We start from the raw sequence: 19,003 nt of genomic DNA on the forward strand, positions 1-19,003 counted from the left end.
AGAGACAGAGGACACTGAATCAAACAGCCTACCAGATGATACAATGTGCTCATTGAAACAATTCAGTTTTGTCATATACAGCAACAGAGTCCTTCAAAACACATGACGGTAATTCATTAACATTACTGTTACCAGACATAGACTTAATAGCCTTCCAAAACATTCTAGGGTCTGTAACGATTGTCGGCGGGAGAAGGAGAAGAGGACCAAGCGAGAGTGTGGACTGGGGACATTTACAGCGGGCCCCGAATAGATGGGAGACTCTGACAGTGCCAGAGAGGCAGGAGACTCTGACAGCGCCGGAGTGAAGGGCGACTCTGGCAGCTCCGGAGTGACGGGCGGCTCTGGCAGCTACGGAGTGACGGGCGGCTCTGGCAGCTCCTGACTGACGGGCAACTCTGGCGGCTCCGGACAGGAGGGAGACTCCGGAAGCGCCAGACAGGCGTGAGAACCTGGAGGGAGGAAACGGAGAGACAGCCTGGTGCGTGGGTCTGCCACAGGACCCACCAGGCTGGGGAGACCTACAGGAGGCCTGGTGCATGGAGGAGGCACCGGATGGACCAGGCTGTGGGGGAACACCGGAGCTCTGGTACACAGTCTTGGCACCACTCCTCCAGGCTGGATAACCACTTTAGACCGGACCCTCCAGAGTTGCAGGCACAGGTTGAACCGAGTTGTGGGGGAGCACTTGAGATCTGGAGCATACCACTCGCACCTCTCCCTTAGGCTCAATGCCCACATTCGCCCGGCACGTGCAGCGCGCAGGCATAGTGCGAACTGCACCCTCCCAGCGCCTTGGAGACACAGCACGCAGAGCCGGTGCAGGGTACCCTGGGCCGAAACGGCGGACCGGAGACCAAGCACGCTGAGCTGGCACAACACGCCCTGGCTGGATTCCCACTCTCGCATGGCACTTGCGGGGGGCTGGCCAATAGCGCTCTGGGCTATGAGCGCGCACTGGCGACACAGTGCGCTTCACCGCATAACACGGTGCCTGACCAGTACTACGCCTCTCCCGGTAAGCACGGGGAGTTGGCTCAGGTCTATCGCCTGACTCCGCCAATCTCCCCGTGTGCCTCTCGTGCCTGTTGCGCTGCCTTACCTCATATCGCCACCGCTCAGCTTTAGCTGCCTCCAGTTCTTCTTTGGGGCGGCGATATTCCCCAGCCTGTGCCCAGGGTCCCTTGCCGTCCAATATCTCCTCACATGTCCATTTCTCCAGATATCGCTGCCTCTCGTTACCAAGCTGCTTGGTCCTTTTTTGGTGGGTAGAAGGAGAAGGAGAAGAGGACCAAGGTGCAGTGTGGTAAGTATTCATAATACTTTTAATAAATATGAATACTTGAACAAAAAACAACAACACGACAAATGAACAGCTCTGCAAGGTGCAATACACACAAAACAGAAAACCACTACACACAACCCATAGTGGGAAAACAGGCTGTCTAAGTATGGTTCTCAATCAGAGACAACGATTGACAGCTGCCTCTGATTGGGAACCATACCAGGCCAAACACATTAAAATCTAACACACAGAACAAAACATAGAATGCCCACCCCAACTCACGCCCTGACCAAACAAAAATAGAGACATAAAAAAATGAACTAAGATCAGGACGTGACAGGGTCATTCAGGTTATCAGTGGTAATAGACATAAAATATTCAGACTTGGCCTTGGTCTAAAAATAAGCCAATCAGCATCAGAACATGATTTCCTTGCTTTAGCCCAGGCTAGATTACGGTTGTGAATAATACAAGACAGCTCAGAAGAAAACCATGGATTAACCCGCCCTTTAACCCTGAACCTGCGGAATGGGGCATGTTTGTTTACTATTTGGAAAAACCATCATGAAAGAATTTCCAGGCAGTTTCCACATCAGGGATAAACTCAATCTGCTCCAGTCAAAAATGGCAAGGCCATCCTGACTACAGCACGGTACCTGGGTATCGGGTTAAAGAGTATGGGGTAAAAGTAGAAATTGGCGGGAAGAACAAAAATATCTTCTGCAGGGTAATCGAAGTCGCCACATCTAATGTCAAGCCACAGATCACAGGTGAGCTGCATTGTTACTTGCTCCTACCTGACACGCAGGTGTCCCATCTAGACATCTGGAAATGCAAATGCACTACGCTAAATGCTAATAGTACTAGTTAAAACTCAAACGTTCATTAAAATACACATGCAGGGTATTGAATTAAAGCTACACTCGTTGTGAATCCAGGCAACAAGTCAGATTTTTAAAATGCTTTTCGGGGAAAGCATGAGAAGCTATTATCTGATAGCATGTAACACCCCAAAAGACCCGCAGGGGACGTAAACAAAATAATTAGCATAGTCGGCGCTACACAAACCGCACAAATAAAATATAAAACATTCATTACCTTTGACCATCTTCTTTGTTGGCACTCCTAGATGTCCCATAATCACTATTGGGTCTTTTTTTCCGATTAAATCGCTCCATATATAGCCTAGATATCGATCTATGAAGACTGTGTGATAAACGGAAAAAAATAGCGTCATAACGTAACGTCATTTTTTTAAATTAAAAAAGTCGACGATAAACTTTCACAAAACACTTCGAAATACTTTTGTAATGCAACTTTAGGTATTAGTAAACGTTAATAAGATATCAAATTGATAACGAGGCGATGTATTTTCTATAGGGGTACGTCTGGAAATAATGTCCGGGTAAATCTCAACCAAAATATCCGGTCCGAGACCTGAAGAAATGGCTTGTCTCTTCTTCGTTTGACCAAGAAACAAAGCCTAGGTAAATGACAAGACTGTTGACATCGTGTGGAAGCTGTAGGAATTACAATCTCGGCTCCAGGTAATTTGCTTTCCCATAGACAATACATGCAAGTGGCGCATTGATATATTTTCCAATTTTCAGTGATTAGATTTTCCTGCGCTTTTCGATGAAACACACGTTCTGTTATAGTCACAGCCGTGATTTAACCAGTTTTATAAACGTCTGAGTGTTTTCTATCCACACATACTAATCATATGCATATACTATATTCCTGGCCTGAGTAGCAGGGCGCTGAAATGTTGCGCGATTTTTAACAGAATGTTCGAAAAAGTAGGGGGTAGGAGTAACAGGTTAAACCCTAAAAATAAATAATAACACGATTGCGTTGAAAATACCCATTAAGCCATTTGTTAAGATTTCCCCCATGTGGACCTGTTGTCACTCTTACCCTGATGGTTGCTGATATTTCCAGACACTTTTTCGGTCTTATCTGAGGAATTGTACCATTTATATCAGAATGGCCATATTCTGAGGCCAGTTTAGCATTCATTCAATGACGATTTACTACTCTTTTCCCATTGAAGGCCATATTGAGGTTAAATCAATGACTGGAGTTTTTCATTGATAAAAACAAATGACTATTGAAAGTGCAAGTCAGTAGTGTGCATAAATGTACTGGTCTCTGTGGTGATTTTAGAAGGCTGTGCCTATTTCTACTTTTACCCCATACTCTTTAACCTGATACCCAGGTACTGTGCTGTATTCAGGATTTCCGAGTGGTCTAAGGCGCTGCGTTAAGGTTTCCACATGTCTCCCACGGGGGTGTTGGTTCAAATCCTACTTCTGACAGTTGTTTAGTGCCTCTCAGGAGTCTTGCTGGTTAGCAGTAAAAATAAGATGATGAAACAACAACTTCACACATTGAAATTACAATTTATAATAAACACTCTCAAATGCAAACCTTCTGGAGCTGAGCAAAGATCAAGGAAAATAAGAAAACAGCTCTACTTAATAACAAATGAATGATGGGACCATTTCATGTTATTGCATTATAATGAGTTACTGTGCAAGTCAGTATTGTGCATAAATGTACTGGTCTCTGTGGTGATTTTAGAAGGCTGTGCCTATTTCTACTTTTACCCCATACTCTTTACCCCGATACCCAGGTACTGTGCTGTAGTCAGGATCGCCGAGCGGTCTAAGGCGCTGCGTTAAGGCGCTGCGTTAAGTTCGCAGTCTCCCATGGAGGCGTGGGTTCAAATCCCACTTCTGACAGTTGTTTGGTGCCTCTCATGAGTCATGCTGGTTAGCAGTAAAAATAAGATGATGAAATAACAACTTCACACAGTGAAATTACAATTTATAATAAACACTCTCAAACTGCATTATCTTTCAGTTGTAAAATGATCACTTTCTGTAAGCTATGCCTGGTGGCCCATTCACTCCTAACAAGCCTGTATTCTTCTTCCAATGTTGTCGTGGCTGAGTGGTTAAGGCGATGGACTAGAAATCCATTAGGATGTTCCTGTGCATGTTCGAATCCTGCCGACAATGAAAATGATTCTATTTGACCCCTCCGGAGGTGGAAGTTTAGTCGTGTTTCTTATACCAATCACATCCTCTCAGATCTCCACAAGTACATAGGGATTAGTTGTCCATTTGGGATAGGACTGCAGGCCATCTATCCCACCTCACACCTTTACACACCTGGTTATCCACCCTTCTAGCTCTATATGCCACAGTAAGCATAGGTTACAGGTTTGTAGTCAAGCCACAGATTTCAGGTGAGATCCCATGATACACTCAAAAATACAACAACACGATTCTCATGAATAACCATTAAGCCATGTGCTAAGATTTCCCCGATTTTGACATGTGGAAACCTGTTGTCACTCTTACCCTGACGGATAGCTCCACACACTTTTTTAGTCCTATCTGAGGCATCTTTAAATTCATGTCAAAATGGCCATATTCTGAAGACACTCTTAAAGTCTGCAGGGTCATCGAACTGGCCACATCTAAGTCAAGCCACAGGTCATAGGTGAGAAACCTTGTCAAACCCTAAAAGAAAAAGAAAAAACACGATTGCATTGAAAATAACCATTAAGTCATTCAGGTCGCAGACTCCCCTATAGACATGGTTTGAAACCCACTCCTGACAACCTTTTAGCGCCTGCATGTCATGCACCTTTGTAAAATCCAGTTGAAAAATAAATGACTTAAGGTAATGTAAATGACACTTAGTTAATATGAGTAGTGAATAACTCGTATTTTTAATATTCTGCAAAAACACTAGTTGATGAGAGGCTGAAAGAGAATTGCAAGAATCGCGCAATTTCACAGGCAGGCCACAAACAGGCAAATAACAAAAAGCATCTCGGAACACACAACTCGTCGGTCGTTGTCAGTGGATTGTATTGGCAGGAAGAACAAAAATATCGTCTGCAGGGTAATCGAAGTCGCCGCATCTAATGTCAAGCCACAGATCACAGGTGAGCTGCCTTGTTAAACCCTAAAAATAAATAATAACACGATTGCGTTGAAAATACCCATTAAGCCATTTGTTAAGATTTCCCCCATGTGGACCTGTTGTCACTCTTACCCTGATGGTTGCTGATATTTCCAGACACTTTTTCGGTCTTATCTGAGGAATTGTGTCATTTATATCAGAATGGCCATATTCTGAGGCCAGTTTAGCGTTCATTCAATGACGATTTACTACTCTTTTCCCACTGAAGGCCATATTGAGGTTAAATCAATGACTGGAGTTTTTCATTGATAAAAACAAATGACTATTGAAAGTGCAAGTCAGTATCGTGCATAAATGTACTGGTCTCTGTGGTGATTTTAGAAGGCTGTGGCTATTTCTACTTTTACCCCATACTCTTTAACCCATGTCGTGGAAATTTCCTCTATTTACCAAGTCATGAGAGCAAACCACACACAAGTCAGAGTTAGTTATCACAAAGTCCATCTTTAATTATATGAGCTCTATCACAACCCTGTGACTCTCAGATCAATTCAGTGTCTATCAATGAATTCTCTGAGAGTCCCTCACACATTTCAACTGAGATACTTTATTGCAAAGACACATAGTGAGACAGCATAGGCATAATTTATCGTTCAGCTTTGTCTCCTAAACTATGTACTTTTCTCAAACTCAGAACCATAAACCAATCCTCCATATCAACAGGCATATATCAAATCCATCCTATCTTGACAAGATCACAGAGACACATTGACTGGCACACAGACATTGTGGAGCCAAGAGATACACGCTTGACCTCTCCCCTCTCTCCGGCCCAAGCAACTTAGTCTTGACATAGAACAGATACTGCAACCCTGCCACAGTATTATACAAAAATAACATTCTAATGAGAAGTAACTTACAAACATATGATGAATATAAAACATCTTACCTATGTTACCAACCTATTCTGATTATTCCCCAACATTCCCCTCTCAAGGGACATTGTCCCTTCTAAAGAATCAGAATATTAATTATATACTCAATATAAAAATTCAAATCCCCTCAATGTCAAATACCTTAGCTTATATGTAAGCTTTCTCCCTTCTGAAATTAAGTTTACAACCTATTCTACAAGACAAATAGAAATGCTCCTTAAGTTACATGAGAACCAGTGTCTAAACACAGGCCTCCTCACAACATATAGGACAGACATCCCTCTAAGTCCTCATGCTCAGAAATATACTCAGGAAAAGAGCATAGGCCAGTGAAATCATTCATATTCCAAATCATAAGTAACAACCCAACTATTTATCCAACCAATATTTAGAATAGCATTCCTCAGTGATTCAAATTTGTCTTATCACAAAGTAAAAATCTCAATTTAACACACATCAATATTAGCAGATTTACTTACATTCAGTATAATTATCCCATAATTCTACTATTAACTTTTTTAATCATGATTATAATACAGATCAGTATCTCAATGCATTCTTAATCTAAATTACTACAATTTACATGGTGTAGACCTCTTCAATCAACCGGATACCACAAAAGTATAAATAATTTAATGGCACAGTTGACCAACCCCCCCTCTCAGGCACTGCATCTTCTGGCGTCTCTTTCGTTCTTCTTCACATAGCTTTACAGTTCAAAGTGGACGGCCCATGATAATGTCCCAATTTCAATGTCTCATCTTTACCACTCATGTCTTGTCCATTCGTCAACCAATATACCAGCATCATAAGAAAATTTTAGAACAGATCTTTCTCCATGATCACTCCAAGTGGACTCTCACAGTATGAGAGAAACATGAAAGAAAAGCAGTTGATAGCTTAGATCTGATACTGTACACCAATTTCTGGCTTTGTTCTTCTCTCTCGGTAGAAGTGGTTTGGAAAGCCTCCTTCAACGCCTTTGTCACTCTTCTTCAGCCAGTTAGAGGGGGTTTTGAGGTACACACACTATTCGGTCCAATTATCTCTTCCATGCATTAAGATACCATCTGATGTCACATTCCATGATAACCTCGAAAGAACAGATCAGAACAACAGTTTAGTTCAGTTCATTAACTACATGATAAATTATTACTTTTACCAATTATTCTTAATACACATATCTAAACATATTTCACAGAGAATATCAAAATATTCTATTGAAACTATTCTTTCAAATTGGTTTATACTCCCCATCTCACTGTCAACTACATCGTAGAGCCAAGGATCAAGAAGTTAGACCTATACCTCGGGAATAGAACAACACAAACACAATACAATACAATACACTCAATAATACAATACACTCCTTCACATATCACTTAAGTTGTATAACTTCAATTCAAACCCTCAAAAAATGGAATCCTCCCCCATGTTTTACACACATCTCTCCATATGAGAGGAATGTAAAACAAAACTAAAAAAATTGTAAAACAACATTTCAACTAACCTAATCAAATTAAAATCACTAAACTGAAAAAAAACTCCACAAAGAAAAATGATTTAACCCCTATGGTCATAGGAAAATAGACTTAAAGCAGCATACCCTTAGTTAAAAGCAATGCCCTCTCCCTCTTCACAGTGATCCAAATTACAAATATGGCTCTGAAACATATTTACCAATTACACAAATTATTTTGAAAGCAGTATTACAAATGACCATAAATGTATTATCCAAATGGCTTTCCAATGCGGGTGATCAAGCCACGGAAAACGGAAAGTCATCAGAAGGTCATAGGTCATACAAAACCCTTCAAAGCAGTGTTTTTCACTATATAAAACAAATTGCAAACAATAGTCAACTAGTTCCAACATTTTTGTATTTCCATGTTCCCAGAACATTCCTTTATCAAAAGAATTTGCGTGTGTAATGAAAAGTCAGAAAATAAAAACTCATTAAAATCCCATGTGGTGAGTGCCCCTTTAATACCTTTGCACTAAAACAAAAAACTTCCCGAAACCAATATCAGAATTTTTCCATTGTTCTTAAACCATTCGCATTGATTGACGTAAATTTAACCATTCCAATAAATAATCAAAATAAATATTTTCTCATTATCCTCTACCTGTTGTCATGTTTACTTCCTTTTCCGTCCTTTTTCACCTCCACCGATGCTTTCCTCTTCCTGTAGCCTCCCCTTGTTCTATCAATCTTTTCCATGTCTTCTGAATCTGAAATTGACTCTAAATCCATCTCATCCAACCAACTCAAAATCTTCTTTCCTGTGCCTGTTGTGCTTCCTGTATCCATTTGCGTCTCCTGTATCGTTGTCAGCGTCCCACTCCCCTCCACTTCACCTCCTTCCGAGGCACCCACATAGCCCGAGGCCCCCCCCCCCCAAAATCTGTGAGTCCCCAGTGCCTCCACCCAGCCCACTCCCCCCCTCCTCCTGAAAACTCCCTCTTCTTATTTCTGAATCCATACTGCTCCCTATTTCATTTGTCTTCTGTTCCATCTTCTCCCCTTTTCTTTTCTCCGTCTCTCCACCCTCCACCACGTCCTCTCCTCCATCTTCTTCTCCTTCTTACGGTGATACAACTGCTTCCTCGAAATGTTCCTGACTCCCCTCTTCAACCAAAACCTCTCCACAGTTGCACTCCTCTAGTCTCTTTCGGCATCCACCACAAAAATACCTTTCCTTCCCTCCAACACATTCCCTTGCATAATGACCCTGTTTTCCACACTTGAAACATTTAAACTCAGGGCAGTCTTTGACTATGTGCCCAGGCTGGATACACAGTCGACAAACCCTGACCTGCTTATCATGTATTACTCTAAAATACTCTCCTCCCTCCAGTGTCTCAAATTTTGTCTAATATGGCAATGATTATACTGTTTCAGTGAATTTTACCTTACCCGTCCACAATCTCCGTACCTGGCCAAACTCTCCTTCTTATTTCTGAGACAGCAGTTTACACCCCAGTTACTCAGCTTATCCAGTATAACTTTGTCTTCAATGTATACGGGAAGATTCATGAAAGATACGACTAGCTCGTTTGCAATCATATCTCTCGCCTCGTCTTTTATCATTAAACCATCCATTAAACGATCCTTTCCTTTTCGCATTATAATTTCGTACTTTCTTTCTCCTTTCATTCTACATCCCACCACCTCCCCACACAGCTCTTAAATCGAACGTAGTATCTCCATCGTTGTAACTTTTATCTTCTCCCAACTCCACTGCCACCGTAAATTCTTTGCCATTTTTCAGTCCTCCTTCATCTCCATGTTTCTTCCGTTGAGCATTTTCTTTGTCCTTGTCCATTCCGTTAGTCATTGCCATGTTGTCCGTCTTAGTAAACAAAAATGAGACCCAAAAACTCTCCCCCAAGCAGCAAAACTGCAAAGGGGGAAAAAACTAACCAAACTTAAACTTGTTCAAATGCAAAAGAAATCTAAATTATACTAAAAATAACCAAAAAAGCTCTCAAGCAAACACTCTCAAGCAAACAAACTCTCACTCACGACTTAATCACCAACACCTGTCTCACTTTTCAAACAGGAAGTTCTCACTCAGGCCGGTATCTCTTGGTGCACTACATAAAGTCAAAGTGAATCTGATTAACAGATGTTGCGTTTTCACCATTTAGATAAGCATCTTTGTGTCACTCAAAAAGTGGAAGAAATTGCATATACTGTAGCCATCACTTTGTAGCACAGATCGTTGGATGAAATACAAACAAAGCTTGCTTACTTATTTCAAAGCGAGGTCACATTATTCAGCCTTGTGGGAAAAACGGACAAAGAGTTTTAATTCGACAAGGCAGTGATGCTGATGAAATGATGCAAGACCACCCCCTTGTTGACAAAACGTTTACAGCACCGGGTATTCCCAGGCGGTCTCCCATCCAAGTACTAATTAGGCCCGACCCTGCTTAGCAGCCGAGATCTGATCAACAATTTGATGAGATCAGGTGTACTCAGGCCAGTAGTTAATACGAGTAGTGAATAACTATCGTATTTTTAACACTCTGCAAAAACAGCTAGTTGATGAGAGGCTGAAAGAGAATTGCAAGAATCGGACAATTTCACAGGCAGGCCACGAACAGGCAAATAACAAAATGCATCTCGGAACGCACAACTCGTCAGTCGTTGTCAGTGGATTGTATTGGCGGGAAAAACCAAAATATAGTCTGCAGGGTAATTGAAGTCGCTGCATCTAATGTAAAGCCACAGGTCACAGGTGAGCTGCCTCGTTAAACCCTAAAAATAAATAAAACACGATTGCGTTAAAAATACAGATTAAGCCATTTGTTAAGATTTCCCCCATGTGAACCTGTTATCACTCTTACCCTGATGGTTGCTGATATTTCCAGACACTTTTTCGGTCTTATCTGAGGAATTGTATCATTTATATCAGAATGGCCATATTCTGAGACCAGTTTAGTGCTCATTAAATGACGATTTACTACTCTTTTCCCATTGAAGGCCATATTGAGGTTAAACCAATGACTGGAGTTTTTAATTGATTAAAACAAATGACTACTGAAAGTGCAGGACAGTATCGTGCATAAATGTACTGGTCTCTGTGGTGATTTTAGAATGCTGTGCCTATTTCTACTTTTACCCCATACTCTTTAACCCGATACCCAATTACTGTGCTGTGATCAGGATGGCGGAGTGGTCTAAGGTGCTGGGTTCATGTTGCAGTCTCCAATGGAGGCCTGGGTTCAAATCCCACTACTGACAGATGTTTAGCACCTCTCAAGCAGGTCTCATGCTGCTTGGCAGTAATAATAAGATGATGAAATAACAATTTATAATAAACACTCTCAAATGCAAACCTTCTGGAGCTGAGCAAAGATCAAGGGAAATAAGGAAACAGCTGTACTAAATAACAAATGAATGATTGGAACATTTCCTGTTATCGCATTATAATGAAATACTACATTATCTTTCAGTTATTAAATTATAATTTGCTGTAAACTATGCCTGCCGTCCCATTCACTTCTAACAAGCCTGTTTTCCTCTGTCACAGTTGTCGTGTCCGAGTGGTTAAGGCGATGGACGAGAAATCCATTGGACATTGTTGTTCAACTTTAATAATCTTAGACTGCAAGGCCTGAGAAATTTTGCGTCTGATTCTGCATCGCAAGATTGAGGGATAGAATATTTTCGTACTTGTAAAATATCACTAGCGTTCCTCATTCGGACAGGTTCCCAACTTTGATTTATTTTGTTTCTAAGCAACGTCTGTTTGATGTCATATAGGATTGTATGGCATAGACTGCGTGGCCTAATGGATAAGGCATCTGACTTCTACTCAGAAGATTGAGGGTTTGAGTCCCATTGTGGTTGTTAACTTGTTAAATATCACTAGCTTTCCTCATTTGGACAGGTTCACAATTATGATGTCTATTGTTGCATAGCAAAGTCTGTATAATGTCAAATAGGGATGTATCACTTACACTGTGTGGCCTAATGGATAAGGCATCTGACTTTAAATCAGAACATTGAGGGTTCCGGTCCCTTCGTAGTCATTTAATTTCATTAGCTCAGCTTATTTGAACATGTTTGCAATTTCCCTAAATAAGGCATTGGTCTTGGTCCTGTTGTTATTCATCTTTAATAATCTAATATTGCAAGGCCTGAGAATTATTGTGTCTGATTCTGCATCGCAAGATTGAGGGAAAAGGTCTCTTCTTACTTGTTAAATATCACTAGCTTTCCTCATTCGGACAGGTTCACAACTTTGATGTCTACTGTTGCATAGCAAAGTCTGTATGATGTCAAATAGGGTCGTTTAATTTCATTAGCTCAGCTAATTCGTACATGTTTGCAATTTCCCTAAATAAGGCATTGGTCTTGTTGCTTTGAAAAGCTTGGACATTGTTGTTCAACTTTAATAATCTAAGACTGCAAGGCCTGAGAAATGTTGTATCTGATTCTGCATCACAAGATTGAAGGACAGAGTCTTTTCGTACTTGTAAAATATCACTAGCTTTCCTCATTCGGATAGGTTCCTTTCCGAATGTATCACGCCTTAATGGATTAGGCGTCTGACTTTGAAATAGAAGATTTAGGGTTCGAGTCTCTTCGTGGTTGTTTAATTTCTTTAGCTCAGCTAATTTGAACATGTTTCCAATTTCCCTAACTAAGGCATTGGTCTTGTTGCTTGGACAATGTTTTTCAACTTTAATAATCTAAGACTGCAAGGCCTGAGAATTATTGTGTCTGAATCTGCATCGCAAGATTGAAGGAAAGAGTATCTTTGTACTTGTAAAAATCAGAGATGTGTCAAGTAGACTCTGTGGCCTAATGGATAAGGTGTCTGACTTCCAATCAGAAGACTGAGAGTTTGAGTCCCTTCGTGGTTGTTTAATTTCATTAGCTCAGGTAATTTGAACATGTGTGGAAGAATATTTTTTGAACGGAGAGAACATCGTTTTGGACTGGTAAATTCAAAAGTTCAGCTCATGCTCTGTATTGCGCAGGAATAAAACCCGGGTCAACAGCTTGGAAGGCAGCTATGCTCACCACTATACCATCAATGCTATATGCAGCTCAGTAGCAACATGGAGACATCGACTCATATCTTGACCGTCATTTTTGTGGAAAGTGAAAATTCTTTGACCAAACGGATCGTTGGTATAGGTGTATGATTATGGATTAGGTTGCGAGAGGTCCCAGGTTAAATAAGCTATCATTTGAATCAGTTCCGGTTACCTTCAGATTAGTCCCGTGACACTTGTGGGGAACGTAGGGCAAATCGGAGAACATTGTGACAAGTGGGGTCACATTAGTTTGTAGCCCAAAGATTTTGGATTTTACAAACAGAAGTTGGCACATAGACGTTCTGACTTCAGACGAGTCCCCTGACACTTGTGGAGGATGTAGATCTATTTTGATATGCACTTGTTGGTTTTCAACAAGTTTCAACATTGAAATGCAGAAAAAACTTTTTTTTCAATAAACAAGCTCTAAATTATGTTTGATGCACTCTGGATGTCCAATTTTTACTGTGCTATCTACTTGAGATGAAATTAACATTGTGGACAGTTTTCAGCAAGTTGCAACATTGAAATGCAGAAAAACTTGTTTTTCGATAAACAAGCTCTAATTCATGTTTGATGCACTCTGGATGTCCAATTTTTACTGTGCTGTCTATTTGAGATGAAATTAACATTGTGGACAGTTTTCAGCAAGTTGCAACATTGAAATGCATAAATAAGCACTTTCCCATAAACAAGCTCTAAATCATGTTTGATGCCCTCTGGATAAAAAAATTTTTTGTTATGTTTATTCGAGATGTTACGAAAACACTGTAGACTGTTTCAGCAAGTTGCAACATTGAAATACAGAAATAAGCACTTTTCCATAAACAAGCTCTAAATCATGTTTGATGCACTCTGGATAAAAAAAAACATTTGTTATGTTTATTCGAGATGTTATGAAAACACTGTAGACTGTTTTCAGCAAGTTGCAACATTGAAATGCATAAATAAGCACTTTTCCATAAACAAGCTCTAAATCATGTTTGATGCACTCTGGATGTCCAATTTTTTGCTGTGCTGTCTATTTGTGTTATGCAGGTGAGTGAGGACCCAAAAGCGATTTAACAGAAACAGAGTCTTTTAATGTCCAAACAGGGAAAACATAAATCCTCAATCTTTACAGGAGATGTCCAAACAGGGAAAACATAAATCCTCTATCTTTACAGGAGAGTCCCCCTTCTAGTAGTAGAGGAGAATAGCAGGGCTAGCGGCAACAGACTGCTGGTCCCTCCGGGTAGGCGCGGGCCGTAGAGGACAGAGACACCTGCTCACACGCAGCATCTGATGAAGAGGCAGATTACGACAGGACGGGACAAGGGCAAAGCAAACAAGAATCCGACAAGGACAGAAGCAGAAACAGAGAGAGAAATAGAGACTTAATCAGAGGGCAAAAGAGGGGACAGGTGTGAGAGAGTAAACGAGGTCGTTAGGAGAATGAGGAACAGCTGGGAGCAGGAACGGAACGATAGAGAGAGAGAAAGTAACCTAATACGACCAGCAGGGGGAAACGAAGAGAAGAGAAAGCACAGGGACAAGACATAACATGACAATACATGACAGTACCCCCCCACTCACCGAGCGCCTCCTGGCGCACTCGAGGAGGAAACCTGGCGGCAACGGAGGAAATCATCGATCAGCGAACGGTCCAGCACGTCCCGAGATGGAACCCAACTCCTCTCCTCAGGACCGTACCCCTCCCAATCCACTAGGTACTGATGACCACGGCCCCGCGGACGCATGTCCATAATCTTCCGGACCCTGTAGATAGGTGCGCCCTCGACAAGGACGGGGGCGGGAGACGAACGGGGGCGCGAAGAAAACGCTTGACACAGGAGACATGGAAGACCGGGTGGACGCGACGAAGATGTCGCGGAAGAAGAAGTCGCACTGCGACAGGATTAACGACCTGAGAAATACGGAACGGACCAATGAACCGCGGGGTCAATTTGCGAGAAGCTGTCATAAGGGGAAGGTTACGAGTGGAGAGCCATACTCTCTGACCGCGACAATACCTAGGACTCTTAGTCCTACGCTTATTAGCGGCTCTCACAGTCTGCGTCCTATAACGGCAAAGTGCAGACCTGACCCTCTTCCAGGTGCGCTCACAACGTTGGACAAAAGCCTGAGCGGAGGGGACGCTGGACTCGGCGAGCTGGGACGAGAACAGAGGAGGCTGGTACCCGAGGCTACTCTGAAAAGGAGATAGCCCGGTCGCAGACGAAGGAAGCGAGTTGTGAGCGTATTCTGCCCAGGGGAGCTGTTCTGCCCAAGACGCAGGGTTTCGAAAGGAAAGACTGCGTAAGATGCGACCAATAGTCTGATTGGCCCGTTCTGCTTGACCGTTAGACTGGGGGTGAAAACCGGAAGAGAGACTGACGGAAGCCCCAATCAAACGGCAAAACTCCCTCCAAAATTGAGACGTGAATTGCGGACCCCTGTCCGAAACGGCGTCTGACGGAAGGCCATGAATTCTGAAAACATTCTCAATGATGATTTGTGCCGTCTCTTTAGCAGAAGGAAGCTTAGCGAGGGGAATAAAATGAGCCGCCTTAGAGAACCTATCGACAACCGTTAGAATAACAGTCTTCCCCGCTGACGAAGGCAGACCGGTAATAAAGTCTAAGGCGATGTGAGACCACGGTCGAGAGGGAATGGAAAGCGGTCTGAGACGGCCGGCAGGAGGAGAGTTACCGGACTTAGTCTGCGCGCAGTCCGAACAAGCAGCCACGAAACGACGCGTGTCACGCTCCTGAGTGGGCCACCAAAAACGCTGGCGTTTTTCGTCAGAATGGGAGCGCTGGGACAGAATGGCTCCCACGCCCACCTCTGACGCGTCAACCTCGACAATGAACTGTCTAGAGACGTCAGGTGTAACAAGGATAGGAGCGGATGTAAAACGCTTCTTGAGGAGATCAAAAGCTCCCTGGGCGGAAACGGACCACTTAAAGCACGTCTTGACAGAAGTAAGGGCTGTGAGAGGAGCTGCCACCTGACCGAAATTACGAATGAAACGACGATAGAAATTCGCGAAACCGAGAAAGCGCTGCAGCTCGACACGTGACTTAGGGACGGGCCAATCGCTGACAGCTTGGACCTTAGCGGGATCCATCTGAATGCCTTCAGCGGAAATAACAGAACCGAGAAATGTGACGGAGGAGACATGAAAAGCGCACTTCTCAGCCTTCACATAAAGACAATTCTCTAAAAGGCGCTGGAGGACACGTCGAACGTGCTGAACATGAATCTGGAGTGACGGTGAAAAAATCAGGATATCGTCAAGGTAAACGAAAACAAAGATGTTCAGCATGTCTCTCAGTACATCATTCACTAATGCCTGAAAGACAGCTGGAGCGTTAGCGAGACCGAACGGCAGAACCCGGTATTCAAAGTGCCCTAACGGAGTGTTAAACGCCGTTTTCCACTCGTCCCCCTCCCTGATACGCACGAGATGGTAAGCGTTACGAAGGTCCAACTTAGTGAAAAACCTGGCTCCCTGCAGGATCTCGAAGGCTGAAGACATAAGAGGAAGCGGATAACGATTCTTAACCGTTATGTCATTCAGCCCTCGATAATCCACGCAGGGGCGCAGGGTCCCGTCCTTTTTCTTAACAAAAAAAACCCCCGCTCCGGCGGGAGAGGAGGAAGGGACTACGGCGTCGAGAGCTACAGACAAATAATCTTCGAGAGCCTTACGTTCGGGAGCCGACAGAGAGTATAGTCTACCCCGGGGGGGAGTGGTACCCGGAAGGAGATCAATACTACAATCATACGACCGGTGAGGAGGAAGGGAGGTGGCCCTGGACCGACTGAAGACCGTGCGCAGATCATGATATTCCTCCGGCACCCCTGTCAAATCACCAGGCTCCTCCTGTGAAGAGGGGGCAGAAGAAACAGGTGGAATAGCAGACATTAAACACTTCACATGACAAGAGACGTTCCAGGAGAGGATAGAGTTACTAGACCAATTAATAGAAGGATTATGACACACTAGCCAGGGATGGCCCAAAACAACAGGTGTAAAAGGTGAACGAAAAATCAAAAAAGAAATGGTTTCGCTATGATTACCAGAGACAGTGAGAGTTAAAGGTAGCGTTTCACGCTGAATCCTGGGGAGAGGACTACCATCCAAGGCGAACATGGCCGTGGGCTCCCCTAACTGTCTGAGAGGAATGTCATGTTCCCGAGCCCAGGCTTCGTCCATAAAACAGCCCTCCGCCCCAGAGTCTATCAAGGCACTGCAGGAAGCTGCCGAACCGGTCCAGCGTAGATGGACCGACAAGGTAGTACAGGATCTTGAAGGAGAGACCTGAGTAGTAGCGCTCACCAGTAGCCCTCCCCTTACTGATGAGCTCTGGCTTTTACTGGACATGAAATGACAAAATGACCAGCGGACCCGCAATAGAGACAGAGGCGGTTGGTGATTCTCCGTTCCCTCTCCTTAGTCGAGATGCGAATACCCCCCAGCTGCATGGGCTCAGCACCTGAGCCAGTGGAGGAAGATGGTAGTGATGCGGAGAGGGGGGAAACGGATAACGCGAGCTCTCTTCCACGAGCTCGGTGACGAAGATCTACCCGTCGTTCTATACGAATAGCGAGTTCAATCAAAGAATCCACGCTGGAAGGAACCTCCCGGGAGAGAATCTCATCCTTTACCTCCGCGTGGAGACCCTCCAGAAAACGAGCGAGCAACGCCGGCTCGTTCCAGTCACTGGAGGCAGCAAGAGTGCGAAACTCTATAGAGTAGTCCGTTATGGATCGATTACCTTGACATAGGGAAGACAGGGCCCTGGAAGCTTCTTTCCCAAAAACTGAACGATCAAAAACCCGTATCATCTCCTCCTTAAAGTTCTGATACTGGTTAGTACACTCAGCCCTTGCCTCCCAGATTGCCGTGCCCCACTCACGAGCCCGTCCAGTAAGGAGAGATATGACGTAGGCGATACGAGCTGTACCCCTGGAGTACGTGTTGGGCTGGAGAGAGAACACAATATCACACTGGGTGAGGAACGAGCGGCATTCAGTGGGCTCCCCAGAGTAACACGGTGGGTTATTAATTCTGGGCTCCGGAGACTCGGAAGCCCTGGAAGTAGCCGGTGGATCGAGGCGGAGATTGTGAATATGTTTCGAGAGGTCAGAGACTTGGGCGGCCAGGGTCTCAACGGCATGTCGAGCAGCAGACAATTCCTGCTCGTGTCTGCCTAGCATCGCTCCCTGGATCTCGACGGGTGAGTAGAGAGGATCCGAAGTCGCTGGGTCCATTCTTGGTCGGATTCTTCTGTTATGCAGGTGAGTGAGGACCCAAAAGCGATTTAACAGAAACAGAGTCTTTTAATGTCCAAACAGGGAAAACATAAATCCTCAATCTTTACAGGAGATGTCCAAACAGGGAAAACATAAATCCTCTATCTTTACAGGAGAGTCCCCCTTCTAGTAGTAGAGGAGAATAGCAGGGCTAGCGGCAACAGACTGCTGGTCCCTCCGGGTAGGCGCGGGCCGTAGAGGACAGAGACACCTGCTCACACGCAGCATCTGATGAAGAGGCAGATTACGACAGGACGGGACAAGGGCAAAGCAAACAAGAATCCGACAAGGACAGAAGCAGAAACAGAGAGAGAAATAGAGACTTAATCAGAGGGCAAAAGAGGGGACAGGTGTGAGAGAGTAAACGAGGTCGTTAGGAGAATGAGGAACAGCTGGGAGCAGGAACGGAACGATAGAGAGAGAGAAAGTAACCTAATACGACCAGCAGGGGGAAACGAAGAGAAGAGAAAGCACAGGGACAAGACATAACATGACAATACATGACAATTTGAGATTAAATTAACATTGTGGACAGTTTTCAGCAAGTTGCAACATTGAAATGCAGAAATAAGCATTTTTCCATAAACAAGTTCTAAATCATGTTTGATGCACTCTGGATAAAAAAATGTTTTTGTTATGTTTATTCGAGATGTTATGAAAACACTGTAGACTGTTTCAGCAAGTTGCAACATTGAAATGCAGAAATAAGCACTTTTCCATAAACAAGCTCTAAATCATGTTTGATGCACTCTGGATGTCCAATTTTTGCTGTGCTGTCTATTTGAGATTAAATGAACATTGTGGACAGTTTTCAGCAAGTTGCAACATGGAAATACAGAAATAAGCACTTTTCCATAAACAAGCTCTAAATCATGTTTGATGCACTCTGGATAAAAAAAAAACATTTGTTATGTTTATTCGAGATGTTATGAAAACACTGTAGACTGTTTTCAGCAAGTTGCAACATTGAAATGCATAAATAAGCACT

At 43.4% G+C, this 19,003-nt stretch overlaps 1 non-coding gene across 1 annotated transcript; it reads left to right on the top strand.

The window, feature by feature from the left end:
- The first annotated feature begins 3,933 nt into the window (after window positions 1-3,933).
- On the top strand, window positions 3,934-4,029 carry trnal-aag (transfer RNA leucine (anticodon AAG)). The gene is given in 2 exon segments: window positions 3,934-3,971; window positions 3,985-4,029. It is a non-coding gene; the product is annotated as a tRNA-Leu (tRNA).
- The last annotated feature ends 14,974 nt before the right edge of the window (window positions 4,030-19,003 follow it).

Source organism: Oncorhynchus nerka, linkage group LG10, assembly GCF_034236695.1.
Source record: "Oncorhynchus nerka isolate Pitt River linkage group LG10, Oner_Uvic_2.0, whole genome shotgun sequence".
Classification (NCBI taxonomy): domain Eukaryota; kingdom Metazoa; phylum Chordata; class Actinopteri; order Salmoniformes; family Salmonidae; genus Oncorhynchus; species Oncorhynchus nerka.